The sequence below is a fragment of the Carica papaya genome, chromosome 8 (genome assembly GCF_054855325.1).
Source record: "Carica papaya isolate Zhongbai chromosome 8, ASM5485532v1, whole genome shotgun sequence".
Taxonomy (NCBI): domain Eukaryota; kingdom Viridiplantae; phylum Streptophyta; class Magnoliopsida; order Brassicales; family Caricaceae; genus Carica; species Carica papaya.
In genome coordinates this window covers 2941777-2961379 of record NC_142316.1, presented here as the reverse complement: position 1 = coordinate 2961379, position 19603 = coordinate 2941777, and the positions used below count along the sequence as shown (strand labels likewise).

Sequence of the window (19603 nt, the reverse complement as noted above, 5' to 3'; positions counted from 1 at the left end):
TTGGGAAGAGGTGGATGATAGAAAATTGTTCAGCCCAGATCTTGTAGAGGAGACTATAGCCAAGATAGTTAAGATCAGGACGAACATCTAGACAACTCAGAGCAGGCAGAAGAGTTATGTGAACACCCGAATGATGAATTTTAAATTTGAGAAAGGTGATCGAGTGTTCCTTAAGGTCACCCCATTCAAGGGAATCAGTAGGTTTGGCAAAAGAGGGAAATTAAATTCCCGGTTCATTGGAGAATTTAAGATCTTAGGCAAAATTGGTGTCGCCGCCTACAAACTGGCACTACCTCCAGAGTTATCCAAGGTTCATAATGTATTTCATGTATCCATGCTACGTAAGTACTACTCAGACCTCTCATATATCTTGGCCCACGAGCTCCTTCATTTCAGGAGGATCTATCTAATGAGGAGGTACCAATGGGTATTATAGACCAAAAAAATAGAGTACTTCGCAACAGATAAATTTCTTTCGTCAAGGTTCTATGGTAGAATCACACATAGAAAGAGGTCACATGAGAGCTAGGATTAGACTTCAGATCCCAGTATCCCTAACTGTTTAACTAAGTGAGAGAGTGACAAATTTGAAGGACCAAATTTCTTTTTAAGGGGGGAAGAGTTGTAATACCCGGACTCAGAATTTAGTCCAAGATCAATTTTGGCAATTTAAAAATAAATAAAAATTTATTTATAAAATAACTTAATTTAATTTTATTGAATTTATTGAAAAAAATAGGTTATTGATGCAATCGAAGATAATTTTGAAAAAAATGGGTAAAAATTTGGGTTCGGGGGGTATTTTTGAAAGAAAATTTAGAAACAAGAAGTCAAAGTACAGATAGAAAAAATTGGGCTACGTAGGACCGTAGAGTCAGCAGCTCTGACGAATTGGAGCACGCTGTGTGGTAAGGCAAGGTGATGTTAGTGCCACGCGGGATGCCAACGAGCGGTCTACATGCCTCGCGATCGGACAGCCCAGGATGGATCCCGTGTGCGCGAACATTCCAAATTTGTTTTTCCTTAAGCGCGATTGGACGGTGAGATCAAATCACGATGGATGGTTCAGATTAATTTCCTCCTTATGCGCGATTGGATGGACGAAATCGATCGCAATAGATGACCCAGATCAAAGTGAGATTGATATAAATATCTCGCATCACACAAAAACCCAAACCTTAGTCGCCAGCTCCTGCCGGAGAAGAAAAATAAGACACTGGAGAAAAAGATTGACCGCCGCACCGGAGCCATCGCCGACCGTCAAAAAATGTAAAAATTCCCCTACTTGCTCAGAATTCAATTCTGAGCACTCCTGTGTCAAATCGGAGCAAAATGGATGGTGGGTGAGTTAGAAACTGTGGGCAAAGCATAGTGGAGCCACTGCGACCAAAACCCCTAAACCTCTTCGATGAGCCCCTTCCCGATTCTCGTTTCACATGATTTTTCAATCATTATGTTCACCTCCTTTTCTGTGCAGGTTAGCCAAAGAAAGAACCTCAGCTGAGAAGGAGGACTGACGGAGCCGCTACACCCGAAAGTCCCCCTGCCAATAGGTTCAGTTTTTGTGATATTCCGGCCAACTGAGGCCCCTAACATTTTTTTCTACAAGAATACAGCCAAAACCCTCCAAAAACTAGCCAAAACTGGCTATGGTCCGTGACATAAATAGTATTATCTTTAATAACAATTTTATTTGACTTTAAAATCAAAATTCCTACTCATACATACATACACCATTTAAATATATATACACACTCTCACATAACAATATACGTATATTGACGCACACAGTCTTATATGCACAAATTTATATATATATATTAATATACATTTACACACAAAATATTACACTTTCACACACACATATCTACATATACACAAAACACACCCACACTGTTTACATCTATATATATATATATCGACAGATACATATAATAATATTTCTTTATACATAACATTAACCCAAATCTTACCAAAAGTTTGGTCAAAAAATTTGTTAAGATTGTTAATTCCAGTAATTAAGTGGATGACCTACAAATCTAATTTTTTATTTTCTCATCCACTTATACGATTGGAGCCAACTAAAAGTATGGCTAAATAATAAAGAAAAATGTATCTTGATAGAGTGAATAACCTTAAAATAAAATAGAATTATTATATTTTATGATAATTAAAATATAATAATTATACTATATAAGAATTAAATATAATTATTATATTTTATGATAATTAAAATATAATAATTATATTTTAATTACAGAGAAATGATTATCAACACATTCAATTATCATGAATGTGTTTTGCCCTCTTGTCTTATCTATAAAAGGAGCACAGATTCCCCTTTCATAGTATGCTTCCATCAACTACAGTTCTAAAATACTTATGCACAATAGTTAGATAATGAGAATAAGTGAATAAGAGAATTAAAGGTTTTATCAAAGAGATTGTTCAATCACACTATGACTGCATCATCTTTTAATGATATATAACTCTTTTTTTTTATTTTCTTAAGATGCGTTGAATTCAATAAAATTAGGTAAATTAACTTCTGTTTAAAATTTTTTACATTTGTTATTGGAGCATATTGAATTCATACACCTTAGAATTATGACTTTATTCTAATACTCTTTAGAATAATAGCTTTATTATAATATTGTTGACAATTAACATGTTTATTTATGGAAAACAAAACATGTTAATATGTTGTGATTTTGTGACGTTTGGCTTATGTTTATATATCATGGTTGTATATATGATGATAACATGCATAAGTCATATAGAATAATAAATTTTTTATTCTGGCAACTATTAAATGTGGAGTTGGATTTGACCAACATTGTGGTTGAGTAGTTTTATAACTTAAGATTTATTAACCTAGATAGTTACTAAAGTAACCTAGGTTGATGAGTTTTGCGTTAATTAAACTACATCAAAAAATTAAGAAAGACTTACAAAGGAATATATATTTTTTTATATTCATAATTAGGAGACTAAGACTAGCCTAAAGAAGAGTCACTTTCCATTAATTATGTGCTGATAGATTATTTTGTGTTATTTAGTTGGATAACCAAATGTAACATATAAATGACACAAAATAGTAAGTATTTTAAGCTCATTTTTGTTGTTTTTAGCAATGAAGACAACAACTGAATTGTCACAATATATCCTCAATGGCCCAAACATTGAATCATTGGTTTTAAGCCTATAAATGAAACTCTTTAATTGTATTCCGTATGAAGTAGTCTCAAAACACGAAACTAACTTAGCCTCTATAGTGGAAGTAGTAGTCAGGGTCTGTTTAGTACTCCTCCAGGATATAACTCCACTAACAAACATAAAAATGTATCTTGATGTTGAGTTTTGTGAATCAACACAACTAGGGAAGTTTGAATAAAAGTAGCCAATCACCTCCAAGTTATCAGTTCATTTATACATAAGCATGTAATCATTTGTTCCTTAAAGATATCTCAAAACTTTCTTTACAGCTTTTCAATGGTCAATACCTAGATTACTCTGATATCTTTCTAACATTCCGATAGCAAATGCATTGTTAGGTCTTGTGAAACCTCAACATATATTAGGCTTCCAACAATAGAAGCATATGGAATGTTCTTCATTTATTCCCTCTCTAAATCGTTCTTCGGGCATTGATTCAAATTGAACTTGTCTCCCTTCATAGTGGGAGCTATACTTGGTGAACAATCTTTCATTCAAAACTTCTCTAAAACTTTGTTTATATAGGTTTCTTGATACAGACGTAGAATACATCGATTTCTGTCTCTATGAATCTTAATGCCTATAACATAGAACACATCACCCATATTTTTCATATCAAAACTTTTACAGAGAAATTGTTTCACCTCAACAACATTCCCTTATCATTATTTGCAAGTATAATATCATCCATATATAAGATAAGGAAACAAATTTTGCTTTCACTGATCTTTTAGTATATACATCGACCCACAATGTTTTCACAAATCAAATGAAGAAATAACATCATGGAATTTCAAATACCACTGATGGGAGGCTTATTTCAATCCATATATGGATTTTTTCAACTTGCACACTAAGTGCTCACCATCACTAGAGGAGAATCCTTCTAATTGTTTCATATAAACCTTTTCCTCTAGATCATCATTGAGGAACACCATTTTCATATCCATTTATTGTAACTCTAGATCAAAATGAGCTATCAATGCCAATATAATTCGTAAAAAATATTTCTTAGATACAGAAAAAAAGACTTTGTGTAGTCAATTCCTTCCTTTGAGTGAATCCCTTTGCAAAAAAACGTGTCTTATATCTCTCAATGTTTTTTAATGAGTCTTTTTTCTTTTGAAGACCCATTTATAGCTAATGACTTTTGCACCATTAGGCAACTCAACAAGATCCCATACCTTGTTACTCTTCATGGAATCCATTTCATCTTTCACGGCATTAAACCATAATTTTAATCATCTATAACTCATGGCCTGTGAAAATGACTCATGATCATTTTTTACTCCAATATTATAGTCAGTTGGAGATAGGAGAAATTGGCTCACATATGTTTGAATGAAGGAGTTTAAGTGGCTGCAATGCTTTCAACATACTTTCTAGTGGAAATAAAATATTATATTATTTTCCCAGCACACAATCTTCACATAACAAGCTGGAACATAGCAGCTGTGGCAACCCATGAATATTTGTTTATGTTATAAAGTTTTAAGGCCTCCAAAACTTAAGTGACCATACCAACAGTGTTAGAGATAATCCATATTTTGTGAAGGAGTGAGATAATAATGCTGCTCTTGAAGTTAAATCTTGGCAAGAAGGATAAACATCTATTGAGCGACATGGCTATTTCGATAATAAGACCTTTATGGAGTGGTACACCTTACATTTTTTATCTAGAAATAAAATTGTCAAACCTTTCGCAGTCATATTATCACATATTCACATCATATCCATATACACTTATTCACACTTTCACAGTTTACACACTTATTTGACAAAACACAATTATTTGCACATATTATTCTTTATTTCACTTTCCTGCTTATTAAGGTTTCACCATTATTTATAATTTTCACTTTTATGTCTTTTAAAGTTTCATCGCACAATGTCATTTTTGCCGATATCATCAAGGACAAAACGGATCCTCTCTACCACGTGGATAGCTAAACAAATAACAAAGCTCATTCTTTGAAGGGCTATGAGTACCAAGTAACAAATAACAAACCCCCATTCTTTGAAGGCTATGAGTACCAAGTAACAGATAACAAATTCCCAACTACGACGTTTAGTATAGAACTTCCCAATCACGTCTGACTGAGGCTGTATCTACAGGTCGGATTCACCTACATCACATGCCAAATTGGCCACACATTCACACCCACCCATCTTTGATACTAGTTAAATGAGTTTTCTTGTCTTTTAATTGTAAATCAATTTTATTACTCTAACTCACCTATTTACATGATACCTATGCCTTCTTTATATATACACTAACACACATACAAAGATTCATGCATCATTCATTTGCACAAGCTCTAATATTCATACACTCATTTATACATACATGTAAATCATATTCATATCAATTTATATATATACAGCTAGTAGACAGATTCTATGTTATATATTTAATCACATATATTCATGAAGCACATAATTTATTTAAATACATACTTTATACCTACACATCCATCTTATATCCACACACTTAAACACACATATATATATACATAACACAGCATAATGCACACGCAATATATATATATATACACATATACATGTAGTAGCGCTCTTTTCTCAACAGAAAAGATAAGACGTTATAAATTTTATCTAGAATTAATATTCGAAGAGTTGGAGTGAAATTCTACAATACAGTAATTCAAATATTTAAATTTTATCTTAATTTTTATTTTGTAATTATATAGATATATATAATTGTATCTTAAAAATTAATTTTTAAATATTTCTTTAACAATGTCAAAGACACTTTGTGACAATAATAACAACTTTAATTAAAATTTAAAAAGAATAGTTTATTAATGTATGGTATGGTACTGAGATGATTTTATCTTATTTGGATCCACTTCCAAACATATAATATGATTTTTTATTGTTCTTGCATGGTTCTCCAAACCACAATTTTTTCCATTTTTACAAACCACCGAATTGGTGGTTTCTTAGTGGTAAATAATTTTCTTTTTTTGTTTAATTTCTTTTATTTAATTACATATATATACATACATATATATGCAATATTGCCAATTGATCTTATTTTTTATTTTATTTATTTATTTATTTATATATATATATATATACACACACATATATATAAGTGTTGGGCCAAACCATCCTTAATCGGCCAGACTCGAATAATGTGATGGGCCAAATAATAAATAAATAAATAACAATAGAAAAAAAATAATAAAATATATTTAAATATATAAGTGTTGTAATTAGTGAAATAAATCCAAGGGTTGAAAATGGGCTTAAACAGAACCTAGTTGGGCTTGATTTATTGGTCCAAGGAAAAACAGAACCATGTATTAACTTGGGATAGGAATCTGGTTGTGGGTCATTACAAAATATATATTAAACGAGCTTAATGAAGTAAATTAATAGTGTTAAAGCTACCGACCCAAGAGTGGTGTCAAAGATGCTTTTAAATTAGGAATGATAAATTGGACCTATATAGAATTATTATATGGATTGAAGAAATTAAATTGCATAGTAGTGTGGGCTCTAGGCCCAATACAATATTAAAAAATTGACCAAAGATTTAAATGTCTATAATGGGGCTAGATGTGAAAAACAAAAGCCGATGGACCAAATAAAAAAAAATTAATTGGGCCATATAATGTAGCATTTCTTGTAATGTAATGTAAGAAAGAACTTGAAATAGAGTTTTAAGGATTTAATATGGGTTCGATCGATGCAAATTAAGAACGTAAATCATGGAGAACATAAAATAAATAACATACGAATGAATGTAAATTGCTAATAAGAAAAAGTTATATACAACATAATCAAGTAATATTAAATTTTTAATAAGTACTGAATAAATAAAGAGAATGTGAATAGATGTAGAGTGTACATTCAAGAGTTCAAAAGTTAGTATAAAGTGTCAAAAAAAAATCTTTAAAACTCATTTGATCACTTATCACGAAGGGATGTGTGCATAAGTGGCAAAATTTGGCAAGACAATTGTTGATGAACCATATCTCATGTGCAATTATGTGTACCTACTGCGATTGTCCCTTGTGGACTTATCGTACTATTTTATTTGTACTGTGATCGGGGCCACTTTAATAGAGAATCCTTACTATTTTCATTGATAGTGATTAAAATGGTATCGTACGATAAAATTATAGAGTCTAAGTGTCTCTGTGTTAACTATACTGTGAATTATGATTGTAAAATATGAATCATATTGTACCGTATTTTTTAGAACTTGTTGAACTATTACATGTGAATTGTGAATGATGTTATTGTGCGCGACAAAAAATATTATATTATTGAGGTAAAACAAGAAAATTAAATGATAATTGCAATCGTAAGAATTAAGTTGTAATGACCGACGAAATCATTAAGTGAAGAGACTACATTGTGTAACAGTAAAAGTATTGAGTAAATAATATAGAATTCCAGTTATGGGTGGATGAAACTTAATAGGACAATATATGTATTATATTTGGTTATGTAGATTAGCTATTAAATTATTCTTACTAAACACGTGTAGCTTATTTAATTTATTATTTTCATAACAAGAGAACCATAGTCTAGCCTAAGATCAGATTTAATTGTAAAGAGACATAAAAAATGTAAGAATTATGCGCTAACTTACATTAATGTCGATTTAATTTTTCAAAATTTAAACTACTAATTAGTTTCTAGGGGCTAGTGACCCACTATGTGATTTGTTAATGTTTCCTTTAAAAACTCTATTTAAAGTGCAAGGGATGAAATTTTAAATAATTTTATAAATTTTTGTGTTCTATATTAATATAATATAATATATATAACTGTGAAAGGATGCTCGCAACTCTATCTAGAGTGTGAGTCGTTACAGTTGGTATTAAAGCAACATTCCTAGGACCATTTATTGCATTTGAGACTTAAGAATTTATGTTAAATAGAAGAAAACTTAAGTTCTTGTATTCTAAGATGAAGTTATTTTTTTTGAAATGCAAGATTAGTACCCAAAAAAATAATGAAAAAAGGAAGAGCTGGACCTCGAAAAGGGCCAACCCAACTGAACAAGGTCCATCCCCAAGTCAATAAGTGTCGCCCCCAATTCAACAAGTTCCATCCCTAGCTCAATAAGTCTTGCCCCCAACTCACCAAGTACTGCCCCTTGTTCCACAAGGCTTATTTCCTATTCAACAGAACTCTAATAAAAAAGATTTAACAGACTATGTCGAGTTGTGGAAAGCTTAGTTGTTATAGTTTGAGAGAGAATTACATCCTAAACCACCCTACTATTAGTACTAAAATGTGGTTCATGTTGGTGTTAACACCAATAATATAGAGAAGTTCAAGTGTTTGGGTCCCCCAGCATTCTCAGGCGAATCTAATCCTCTAACAGAGGAAGAGTGAATTAAAAAAATTGAGAAACTCTTTTGGGTAATGGAAATCGCAGAGTAGAAAGTACAACTTGCCACCTTCATGCTTAAAGGATCAGCTGAGCCTTGGTGGAGTTTAAAGAAGGGAGCCCTTATCCCTCCCATCACCTAGGAAACCTTTCTAGATGCATTTAACTCCGAGTTTTTTCCTTACTTTTTCAGACAACAGAAAGAGACAAAATATTTAGAGCTTCGCAAAGGGAAAATTTCAATGGCAGAGTATCCTAAAAAATTTATATAATTGTGTTGTTTTGCATTTGATGTGATGATGAACAAGCTGAAGAAAACTAGATCATCTGAGAGAGGATTGATTCTCGATCTTTACACCCAAGTGGTCATTTTTGCCTTGCCAGCCTATCAAGGGGTCATAGAAAAGGCTCAACTGGTTGAAGTATTATTTCGACGATAAGTAGAGGGCTCTAAAATATTTTTAACTAATAAGTGGCCATTTCTAACCTGTAGCAAGCTGGATAAGAAGTAAAAAGCTATTCAGATTTTCACTCTGAAGACCCCAATTGTAAGGAATTCACAAATTGTTCACAATGTGGCAAAAACCATGGGAACTGACCTTATTACCTTTCAACTGGTACTTGTTTCAGGTGCGGCAGCACTCAACATATGATTCGCGATTGCCCAGAACCTCCAGAACAAGTTAAACCATTAGTTCACAACAGAGTATATGCTAGCCCAAGATACAGAGGCAATACTAGATGTAATCTAGGGTACTTTTCTATATTTAAACATCCTACTAAAGTTTTAATTGATCCTAGTTCCACACACTCATTTATATCACACATATTTAAATTTTACTTGGATATCAGTATAATATATTTGAATTATACGTTAGTGGTGTCCACTCTAATGAATGATGTATTATATATTGATGTACTGTATAAAGATTATACTGCAGAAATTGCTGGCAGGGAATTTGGAGTAGACCTAGTACTACTAGATATTAGGGATTTCGATATAATCTTAAGAATAAATTAACTAGCAGCCTACAATGCAAACATAGATTACTTTAGTAAGAAAAATGTATTTAAGATTCCTAATAAAAAACCTTTTTCTACGTAAAATAAATATATATTTGGAACCTTTACTCGAAATCATATGAACCTTAAGTACTCCAAGAAAATAAATATAGTATAAATATTGTCCTTTATTTTTATATAAATCATTACAATATATGTGCTAGGAAACGAGAATAATAAAGCTATAGTTCAGGAGATACTAGTGGTCAGAGATTTTCCTTATGTATTCCTTTAAGACCTTTTTGGATTGCTACCTGATAAAGAGGTAGAATCCTCTACTGAACTATCACTAGGAAGTTAACTGATTTCTAAGGTTCTGTACAGAATGACAAGAGCTAAATTAAAATAACTGAGAAAACAACTACAAGAACTATTAGATAAAAATTTTATTTGGCCGAGTGTATCACCAAGGGGCGCACCGGTTCTATTTGTGAAGGAGAATGATGAAACAATACGACTGTGTATAGACTATAGAGATTTCAACCAAGTGACCATTAAAAACAAGTATTCGCTTCCAAGAATAGATGATCTTTTTTATCAACTACAAGGAGTCTAGGTATTCTCAAAAATAGATCTGTGCTCTAGCTACTATCAGTTGAAAATCAGGACAAAGAATGTCGCTAGGACAACTTTTCGAACCAAGTATGGTCAATACGAACTTTTGGTTATGCTTTCTGAATTAACGAATGCTCCTACAATCTTTATGGAATTAATAAACATATTATTTAAGCCTTTCTAGACCGGTACGTCATCATCTACATAGATGACATCCTAATATATTCTAGGAGCCGAGAAGAGCTACGCATATAATAAAAGGAAATACCTGATTTTTGAGGTAGGTGACCATGTGTTTCTAAAAGGTATCATCAATGATAAATCTCTTGAGATTCTAAAAAATTTAATTAAGCTTGGATTTACTGCGTTTTTTGAAGTATTAGAATGAACTGGTACAACTACTTACAAGGTAGCACTACCACTAGAGTTATCAAGAGTCCACAATGTGTTTCATATATCAACACTATGTAAGTACCACCCTGATCCCACCCATGTTCTACAATATGAATCAATTCCACTAGAAAAGAATCTGCCCTACGAAGGAGTACTCATACACATACTAGATCGAATAGAGAGAATATCGAGAAACAAAGAAATATAGTTGGTTAAAGCCTTATGGCAATATCATTCTCAAGAGTAGGTAATATGGGAGTTTGAGGAAATGAGGAGGGTCATAAATAAATAAATAATATTCAATTAAGGAAGTATTCATAAGGGACAAATTGAGAATATATTGGGAAATTAAAAGAAAAATGTAAAATCTAAAAGGATTAAAACAAAAAAGATTGCCAAGTTTGGGGTAAAAATCATAAACTCTGAAAAATTAGACACCTCAGCAGTTGAGGTGTCCTGAATAACCAATCAAAGGGAGACACGCGATAAACCACGTCGAAGAGCTTTAAGGATCTAAATGGGTTTGATCAATGTAAATTAATAATGTAAATAATGGAGAACATAAAATGAATAACATATGAATGTAAATTATTGATAAGAAAAAGTTAAATACAACATTTTCAAGTAATATTAAATTTTTAATAAGTGCTGAGTTATTAAAATAAAGATAATATGAATAGATGTAGAGTGTACATTTAAAAGGTCAAAAGTACGTACAAAGTGTCAAAAAAATCTTTAAAACTCGTTTAATCATACATCATTGAGGGATGTGTACGTGAATGGCCGAAACTCAGCGAGACAATTGTCGGTAAACCCTATCTCATGGTTAATTGTCTGCACCTACTATGATTATGTACCTTGTGAGCGTATCGTACCGTTTTATTTTTACTGTGATTGGGGCCACGTTGATAGAGGAGATCCCTACTGTTCTCATTGATAGTAATTTAAACGGCATCATACGTTAAAATTATAAAGTCTAAGTGTTTGTGTTAACTGTACTGTGAATTATGACTGTGAAATATGAACCGTACTGTATCGTGTTTTTGAGAAATTACTGAACTATTACAAGTGAATTGTGAATTATGCTACAGTGTGCTTTAGAAAATATTATACTATCGAGGTAAAACAAGAAATAAAATGGTTATTGTAATTGTAAGAATTAAATTGTAGTGACCAACGAAGTTATTAAATGAAAAGACCACATTGTATATGATTAAAAATATTGAGAAAATACTATAGAATTCTAGTTATGGGTAGATAAAACTTAAGAGGACAACATATGTACTATATTTGGCTATATAGATTAGGTATTAAATTTTTTTTACTGAGCACGTGTGGCTTATTCAATTCATTATTTTTAGAACAGGAGAACCAAGTTCAAGTCCAAGATCAAACGAAATAATAAAGAGATCTAAAAGGTGTACAGACCATGCCCTGACTTCTATTAATGTCAATTTAATTTTTCGAACTTTAAACTACTATTTAATTTCTCGAGACTAGTGACTCACTACGTGGTTTGTTAATGTTTCCTTTAAGAACTCCATTTAAAGTGCAAGGATAAAGTTGTAAGCAATTTTATAAATTTTTGTGTTCTATATTAATATGATATGATACCTATACTTGTGTAAGGATGCTCGTAACTCCATCTAGAGTATGGGTTGTTACACAAAGACACTTTGTGATAATAATAACAACTATAATTAAAATTTAAACAAAAATAGTTTTAACCAAAAATTAAATATGGACTTCACCTCGTTAAAATTATGAAGTATAAATTTAATTATTTAAAAAATTAGGCTAATATAAAATAATTATAGTCGCACTTCTATTCCATTACATGAACATAAGTGATTGATCGACAAATTTTATATAAATATAATTGACAAATATAAAAGTATATGATTGCTATAACTTTTTATGATGTATAACTTCAAGTGAGCAAAAAATATCAATAATAAAATATTATACCTATAATTAATGGTTAAATTAAAATAACTTTTCAAAAAGTGCTAATCCCATACTCAAAGAAAAAAAGTTATTGTAATTTTAAAATGGAGTAATATAGAAATTTTATCTCATAGTAATATTCGAAGAGTTAGGGTAAAACCTTATGATACAGTAATTCAAATATTTAAATTTTACTTTAATATTTATTTTGTAATTACTATACAAATCTTTTATGTATATAATTGTAACATACACTCACTATGTTAAACCATAAATCATCAACCTATATTAATCATTTCTACATTTAATTAATAATTAAATGCACGCGTTAAGGTACATCATCAAGTAAATTTGGTCTATATTATTCTACAATTTTGTGTACATGTTTTCTTTCTCAATTTAAGTTAATACATATATATAATATTATTTTTTATCTATATGTAGCCTATTTTAAAGGATATATACTCACTCAAAAACTTAAAGGATATATACATGCATGTATTCAAAAATATGAAATCACTGTTTCTTCGAAATTCTAATTACCCCATTAAGGTGACTGAGATCTGAAGTTTCCTAGGACTCGTTGGGTACTACTGCAGGATTGTAAAAAGATTCTCAAATATTGCAGCACCATTCGCTAAGTTGACAAAGAATAGTGTGAAGTTTGTGTGGGTTAGTAATTGCGAGAAAGGTTTTGTCGAACTCAAGTGTCAACCCATTATTGCCCCAATACTCACCATTCCTAGTGGTACCGAACGATATGCAGTGTATAATGACGCATCTCACCAAGGTCTGGGCTGTGTACTGATGCAATATAAAAATGTTATAGCATATGGTTCTCGACAGCTAAAAAATCATATCGGATTGGTCACAGTAGTAAATCGCTTGGTGACCCAGATCAGGTCAAAATGCACATATACCTATCCACATCTTGATAGGTTCCAGATCATCCATCCATGAGTGGGGTTCACCACGGATCCCATTGAATCTCAGTCACACACGCACATTTTCCTTCTTGATTTATGACTAAACAAATATGGATTTTGATCTTTTTTACAAACTACACTTTCCCCTAAGGTTTGATCCCCAATCCATATGCATTTTCTGCTTATATTATACCTATTGTCTTATTTTCATTTTAATTTCATAATTACTTAAACGAATAGTTATATCATTTCCTCTAGCCTAACCCATTCTAATCTATTATTTGGAATTCACCTATCCAATTTAATACACTCAATTACCAATTGTTTATTTGACTAATTCAGCAAATCCCTGAGATGTTAACTCCATTAACCCAAACAATTCTCAATTACTCTCCACTTAAGTTTTAAATGATCATTTAAATTTAAATTTTAGATTACAATTTTTATGTTATCTTCACTTATACTTTATCACTTATAGTTTTATAAACACTCCCAATTTTAAAATTTTCTTTCCGTCGTCTTTAATTCATCTAATTTCAATGCACAATTCTCTTCTTGATTGTTCTTAATTCCCTCCCTTTTTACTATTTTTCCTATGAATTTTAACTTGCATTTCTATCTTTCGTTACTTAATTATATTGTTTTCCCATGCTTTATATATCTTAAGTATACCAAATTACTCAATTAATCATTTATCTCTTGCTAGCCTATCTTATTCACTACATTACCTAGTCCAAAATTAATCAATTAGTAAGCCATTACTTTATTCCTCATGCAGTTTAAAATATCAACTCACAAGTGTCCTACCCACATGCAATATCCTCTACTCATTAAGTCGTCGTACTCATTACCAAATTTCCAGATTATTATGTTTTATTTTTTTTTCATTCCATCCAATAATTATTCTAAAAATATTTAATTTGTATCACTTACCCAACTTTACCTAAATTTCAATTTATCCATTATTTTCATTTACTAATTTATTTATACTAATTATTATCACCATTAGATTCGCTTCATCTCTAATACCCGGGTATAGAATTTGGACATGGATTAATTTTAACATTCTAAAAATGTATAAGAATCTAATTTTGAAATTAATAAATTTTAATTTAATGTAGAATTATGAAAAAAAAAAATAGGGTAGAGATGAAATTGAAAACAATTTTAGAAAAAAATGGTGAAAATTTTGGTTCGGATGGTGTTTTCAAAAGAAAAATCGGAAACTGGAGGTCAGAATGCAAATAAGAAAATTTTGGCCACGTAGGACTGCCCAATTAGCAGCCTCGATGAATCGGAGTGCGCCACGTGAGAGGCCACGCTGGTGATCCGCGTGCCCTGTGATCAGACGACCCAGAAGCGATCTCGCGTGCGTGGACAGTCCACATCCCTTCCCTCCTTACGGTCGAGATCAAACGTGATGAATGACCTAAATTTATTTTCTCCTTAGGCGAGATCGGATGGTCGAGATCAAACGCAATGAACGGCCTAGAATCGTTTTTTCTTTAGGCGCGATCGAACGATCGAGATCAAACGCAATAGACAGTTCAGATTAACATGAAATGGGTATAAATATTTTGCATCACAGTGAACCTGAACCCTAGGTGCCAGTCTTCCGTCGAAGAAGAAGAACCAGTCGCCAGAAAAAAGAGCTGATCGTCGCCCATCGCCGCATTGGAGCCACCTTTGACTACAAAAAAAGATAAAAATTCTCCTACCCATTTGGAATTTGATTTTGAGCACCCATGTATCCATATCGGAGTAAAACAAACGGCGGATGAGCTGAAAACCGCGGGCAAAGCCTGGCGGAGCTGCCGCGGGCAAAACCTGCAACTTCCTCTGATGAGCCCCTTCCCGTTTCCCATTTCGTGCGATTTTTTTACTGTTATATTTTTTACAAGTTGACCCGAAAAAAAAGCTCAACCGCGAAGGTGAGTTTGTGGAGCTGTCGTACCCGAAAAACTTCACACCGGTAGGTTTTTATTTTCTGATTTTTTTCGGCCAACCGAGGCCCCTTAACATATTTTTTCACATAAATATATATGAAGGCAGCTGAAACCGGACAAAACTAGCTGAAAACAGACAGACCGAGGTAAATCACCGCTGCAGGCGGCGATACCGTCACCAGAGCACGGCGGTGCCGCCGTGCCGAAACTCCAAAATTGGCTGGAAATGAGTTTTAACACTGATTTTGGATTTTTAGGGTATTTTTAGATATGTGAAGCGTGTTTTAATCTTCGCAAAAAAATTCAAAAAATCCGGGGACCGCCAATAGGTACAGTAAAATATTTAGTGTTTCGGACACTGATTCGAGTAAAAATCCATCACCTTATTCTCTGTTATGAAATTAAAATTTAAGAATTAATAATATAGTATTTTGTAAAATTTAAAAAAACTTCGAGAATAATTATAGGTCACTAATACATACAGAACTGGTTAGTTATTCATTTGTTCTATTTAACTGATTATTTGATTTTACAATTTTAAATATATGACGATATGTTGGAATGGTTAAATGATTTAGTTGTGCTTTCTTGTTGCATATATTGCTTGTCATGCGTGATTTACGGTTGATTTTGTGAAATTTAAAATTAATATGCAAATAGAAAATTGTTTGGTTATGTGAATTAATGAATAATTGTCTTACTGGATATCCTGAGAGATGGTGGTGGACCGGGTACATAGGGAACCCTACCGTGAACGTTACCTCATACTAGATGGGGTGTCGAAGGATGGGGTATCGACACTCATACCAAATGGGGTATAAGACGACCCAATTCACCCTCATATCAAACGAGGTATTGACGGATTGTATTTTTGGCGCTCATACCGGATAGAGTATGGAGACGACCAGTTAATTGACAAATTCAGATATTAGGTTCACGCGTAGTGGAACATCTCTATGGACCTCTAAGGATACCAGTAAGCAAATAGAAAAAGAAAGTTATTGTTCTTACTCACTTGAATATGAGATCATAATATTATTTGAGTTATTGTCTCTATAGGTCGATTTTGGAAACCTCGCAATAGTATGTAATAAATGATTTTTCTTATGATAAATGAATACTTAAATTAAGAGCTATATTGGTTGTTTTTATGATTTTTACCAACCTTCAGTTTCTGTATCAATAAGTAGTATGATATTCTTATTAAGATAGTGTAGTTCAACCTCTCCCCTATTAACCATTTTAGATCAAGAAGACAAAGATCCAGATCCTAATCAGTAGGAGGGCTGTGAATAGGTGTCTCTCCGAATCTTATCAAGAACTAGTAGAAGTTAACCTCCTTACAATATTTATTTACTATTTTCATATGTTATTATATTTTTTTTTTATGAACCGCTGCTAAATAGACATTTCTGTAGACTTATTGGGCATGTTAATTTATGTGTAAGGAATGTGGGTTTATTTCGCTTCAGCATTTAATTTATGACTTTATTTTCTTTTAAGTTCCGAGCATTTGCATCATCCCCTTTTATATCTTAATTAGAATTACATGATTCCCAATTTGATTTTAAAATACATGATCCCGACTTATCATTTTCGCAAATCTCATTAATTATCCTTTTTAATCCATACTAACACATGTCGATTAATCCAATTCCCAATTTTTTGTCTTAACCCTTCAATCTATAATTTATTTATCTAGTCATTTCAATTTCATCATGCAATTCCATTAAAAATCATGTCATTAGAATTAAATAATGCAAGAGGTGATGCGAACATGCAAATAGGAAATTAACGCATGAAACAAAATCAATCACGCAAATATGTAAATTATCCCAATAGAAAATGGAACTTCACATCCCATACTCTATCGCGCCAGTTCACACTGCTGGGACCGTGTCTCATTTTTTATCCTAGCTAGCATCTAAAGCTTTCTATACAGATTTCCCTTTTCAAGCACAAAACGAAGTTAGTGAAATCAACAAAAACTCATTTGTGCTTTGGGTTTTAGGGTACCATAATCACTTACCCAACCCTTCACGAATTTGACTCACATAAAATGCTCAAATAATTCACTACTTCGACCTAAAAATAGAAATGCATCCCTTGGGTTAGTGCCTGGACTCAAGAATTTCAAGCATTCCAATCGCAAGCATCGTTGATTTTTGTTCTTGGCTTTCCTAGTTCCCTAAGTGTTTTCCTAAAATTAATGCACTATAAGTATATAATAAATTGATTAAAAGGAAATTAAACGGATATAAAATGGACTATGAGTAAAGGAAAGGTTAATCCCAATAAAAAAAAATGGGGAAGAGGAGCGGAGGAGGTTACTTAAGTTCGGCTTTGGTGGCGTAAAAGGTCCACTACGGTCTTCCTTGTCTTCTCTCCTTTCTTCTCGATCGCCATGTTCTTGCGGTGACGTTGCTCCTTCAATGCATCGGAAAAGCTCTGGTCTCATTCTCTCCTATCTTCTGTAGTGATTTCTCAAAATGGGGAGAAACCAATTTTAGGGTTTATTTAAATACCTTAAGCACGAGCCATATGATATTTTTCCCAAAAGATCTAGACCGTTGGATTGATGAGAGTTATTTTCATCTTTTCACATGCAAAAATAATCTCTGGTCATCTGATCTTGCCCCCTTGAATAGTGACTCTTCGATCTAGGGTTTCACTAAGTCCTTTTTTTTTTTTTGTCTTTTTACACATCATAAAATTCTTGTTGTTGGACCACTCCCTAAGTGATCTAGGCCGTTCATTTGTTTAGGCGGGAAGCAATCTAGGTTGTTCATTTGAGATTTTGGATAGGAAGCGATTTGGATCGTTCAATAAGGCGAGATAGGATATCGACCATTTATCCCCTCCGTGTTTCCTGACCGTCAGATCAACGAGATCCTAGTTAACTTTCCAGTCTTCAACAAGGCCGAAATGGCCTCCCCTAATTGGTCCGTTTTGACACCTCACCTGCTGAGGTGTCACAACTTCTTGAAATTCTGTCCAAGCCCCGTTTTTGAACATTTAGTTCATTTTGATCTTTTTTTAATTGTAGAAGGCCCTCAAAATTTTAATTTTTTTTTTCATTTGGCTCCCTGACCCTTAATTTATTAATTATAGTGTTTAATTTAATTTCTTCGGATTTATTTCTCATTATTTTATCATAAATAACCCTGATCATTTGAAAATTATTAAATTGAAAATTAATGTCTGGATGCCTGTTACAATTTGCCCAACTAAATTTTTGAGAAATATGTATTGGGAAAAAATATTTTGTCAACTCAAGATTCCAAATTGTCTTTCCTTCTTCTTTTGTTTATTTTTTATTGACAATCAATCTTTCATGACTCACATAAAAATTATTTTAAATAACAATTTATAATAATTCGTCAATAAATATAAATTAATTTACTAACACATATCTAATAAATATATATAAAAAATGCATTTATGTATATTATACATAATATATAATAGTATTTATATTATATTTTAAAGAAAAATTCTTAAAATCAATGTGAACGTGTGATGGTTCTGTCTCTTGTAAATTATATTTTAGGTGGGCTTGGGCTTGGGCTTACTGAAATAGGACTATTTATTTGGTTTAGGCCCAAGTCAAAACAATATACCATAATTCTACTAAAGTGCATAAGCCTTTTTCTCTTTAGCCCGTACATTTACTTGGATTAATTGTGCCTAATGAATTCTAAATTTTGTATATGTAATACTTTCACCAATTTTCGTTATTATTTTAATGATGTACTTTTATTTTTGCCTCTTGTGAAAGTAAAACTCCATTGATTATGTATTAGGGAAAGATATGCTCACTTCAAGATAAATATCATGATAATGACATCCCAATTTTACTTTTTATGAAACATAATTAAAATTAAAAAAAAAAAAATAGTTTTAACCCAAAATTAGGTACCGACTTCACCTTGTTAAAATTATGAAGTATAAATTTAATCATTTAAAAAATTAGGTGTACAAAATAATAGTAGTTGTATTTCTATTCCATTACGTAAACGTTGGTGATTTATCAACAAATTTTAAATGGACATAACATAAAAGTATATGATTGGTATAATTTTTTATGATGTATAACTTCAAGTAAATAAGGAATATCAATAATAAGATATTATGTCACAAACTATATCTTGTCTTATAAGATAATGACTGGAGTATACTTAAATTAT

The 19603-nt window shown here is 32.0% G+C and overlaps 1 long non-coding RNA gene across 1 annotated transcript; it reads right to left on the bottom strand.

Moving 5' to 3' along the window:
- Positions 1 to 17207: 17207 nt before the first annotated feature.
- On the bottom strand, positions 17208 to 18464 carry LOC110826151 (uncharacterized). Its single transcript, XR_002542006.2, has 2 exons — positions 17748 to 18464; positions 17208 to 17616 (listed from the first exon to the last, which is right to left on the bottom strand). It is a non-coding gene; the product is annotated as an uncharacterized LOC110826151 (long non-coding RNA).
- Positions 18465 to 19603: the final 1139 nt, after the last annotated feature.